Source organism: Otolemur garnettii, unplaced genomic scaffold (genome assembly GCF_000181295.1).
Source record: "Otolemur garnettii isolate 467f Iridium unplaced genomic scaffold, OtoGar3 scaffold00239, whole genome shotgun sequence".
Taxonomy (NCBI): Eukaryota; Metazoa; Chordata; class Mammalia; order Primates; family Galagidae; genus Otolemur; species Otolemur garnettii.
Genome location: NW_003852634.1, coordinates 742,513 through 745,095, shown reverse-complemented (window position 1 = coordinate 745,095; position 2,583 = coordinate 742,513). Strand labels below are relative to the sequence as shown.

Below are 2,583 nucleotides of genomic sequence, written 5' to 3'. Positions count from 1 at the left end.
GCTGATTCCAGAAATGTTAAATATCTTAACCATTTTTGAGAAATACCTTTTGTTACAGATGCCTGGAATTTCCTGTACAGTATCTTCTGGCACTATACCTGGCACTTTTACCAAAATTATGAAGGTGGCCAGGTTTTCTGTAAATATACTAACTTTTTATGTGGGCAAATGCAGTTAATAAAAACCACTTCATTTACTGTAAGCCAATGTGCTTGTACTTAATCCTACCCCTCCCCAAAGTTTTTGAACATGTGTTGATTTTGGTCTGTCCTTACTATAAAAATGTACATACAGAAACTTTGCAGAGTTAACACTAATACAACAAATTGATGACACTTGTGAGGCAAAGCAGGAAGACTGTTCTTTCAGTGTTTCCATTACTGAACTTGCACTTCTCTGTCATACTGCCTGGCTGAACACTGAGCATTTCATAGTTTACAACTGTAATGATACCTACCTCTGTGAGTTTAAAAATTGATCTGCAAAAAAGAAATAAAAAACTTTATATACAACAAATTGGTTTTTAAAAATACAAATATAACATCTATCACTTTTGTCATGCTGACAATTTGACATTATATACATGCAGGAGAAAAGTTCCAAGTTAGTCATTTGGATAGCTGTGGTTTGTGTATTTTAACAGGATGAACATGGGGTGACTGAGTTTTCACACTGACAGAAGAGATATGTATCCAAAATAGTTCATATACTAAATACTGCAAGAGACTCTGCATGTATAAATGCCAGTTACAATAATTTCTGTTATACTTGATTAAAAGTATGACTTAAGCAAGCTAATATTATGTGCACTGAAACCCACAACAGTTCAAGAGTCTACAACCTTATATAAAGAAATCCAAAATGTACAAAATACAACTATAAAAACAAGGAAAAATAACTGCCATACAAGATTTTAAACTAAACTGCATAGAAATACAATTTAAAATGGCAAACTTATATTTACATGACACTCAAGATAAAAAGGTCAACAATAAGTTCTACTAACAATGCTTAACAAGGACTTAGAAAAGGAAATACATTCTCTTTGCTGATATAATGGTAAAAATCAGATCTTTGTAGCTATCGAAACAAGTCATATGTTTTCAATCTTAAGAAATTAGCTCTTTAACAGTTATTTTTATGAAATCTTTTCTTTCAGTTAAATCATAAGCAGGATAGTTTTCATAGACCTTTTTGCAAATTTGCTTCATTGTAACTTCTTCCAAGTTAGCACTGGCCAATAATTTCTTTACTGTTTCCTTTAACTCTTCATCTGTAGGGGGTTTCTTCAATTTCTTAATTAAATGTTCATCATCTGAACTATCTTCAGACTCACTTTCTTTTCTGGAACTGCTTTGATTCTTCTTGGTGGTACTACTATCTGCCTTCTTAACATTAGCACTTTTCTCATTTTTTTTTTTTTTTTTTTACTTTTACAAGTAGCTTTCTGTTTAGGTTTTTCTCTTTTAGATGTCTTATTTGGTGGCTCCTCTTCACTCTCTTTATCTTCATTATCTGAAGACTCTTCTTTGTTTTTCTTTTCATCTTCATCACTACTAGATTCATCTGACAGAATTTCAGGACATTTGGTTTGCTTCGCCTTTCTTACCATTCCAGAAATGTTCCGTTCCTTTTTACTGCCTTTCCTAGAATTTTTCTTAGATTTTGGCAGTGGTTTGCCAGATGGCTTTGGATGCATTAAGAAATTCAAGATTCTCTTCATTAATTCACTATTTACACTCAATCTCTCCAAATCAAGAACCTCACAGATGCTCTTTAACATGGCATTTCTAAATTTTTCAACATTTCTTCTTTCTTTTTATACTGAGTACTTCCTGTTTCAAATGGAAAGCCACTGAATTGACCCATATTCTTCTTTAATGAGAACACCGTGCCCACCTATTGTAAAGTAGTTTATGTAGATTTCTAAGTTCATCTGCTTTCTTCTTACTCAGAAAAAAATGTATCCTCTCAATTTCACAAAGTTTCTGCCCCTTTCCTTGAACAATTGTAAATGGCTCTCTTTGTAAGGAAGAGACTTGCATGGTCAACCTTTCTACTTTTTTCTTTTCCCTCTTGCCTTCCACGATGAGACTCTTTTCTTTTTCTTCCTCCTCCTTCTCCTTGTCATCCTCCACGTCCTCTTCTTCACTCTCTTCTTGGGCGCCAGGCATTTTGGGCTCCTTCTTGGACACGGGCTAAGCAGGGAATCCCTCTCCCTCCGTAGCTGGGGCTGAGGAAGACATACTGTGGACCACAGTCCCAGCCACCATGGGCCTGGCTTGTAAGGGAACAAGTAGGCTCCGGGAGGCAGCAGCAGCTGACGCTGAGGAGAAGGTGTGTGGACCACTGTCTGGCTTGATGCTCGTGCCACACACTTTGCTCCTTAGAATCAATAAGATTTTCAAAATGGCCCAGACTTTTCTTTTTAGGGTGATTTTGTATAGTTGATGCTATTTCAGAACTTGATATAGGCCTAGTCAACATTTTCACGTCCTTCTGGCTAAGTCTTGGAAGGTAGTGTGCTTCCAAGTACTAGTCAATTTCCTTCAGATTTTTATATTTCTGAGAATAAACTTTCTT

General features: G+C 35.6%; 1 pseudogene; it reads right to left on the bottom strand.

The window, feature by feature from the left end:
- Positions 1 to 1,109: 1,109 nt before the first annotated feature.
- Positions 1,110 to 2,246, bottom strand: LOC100955195 (annotated as a pseudogene).
- Between the last annotated feature and the right edge of the window lie 337 nt (positions 2,247 to 2,583).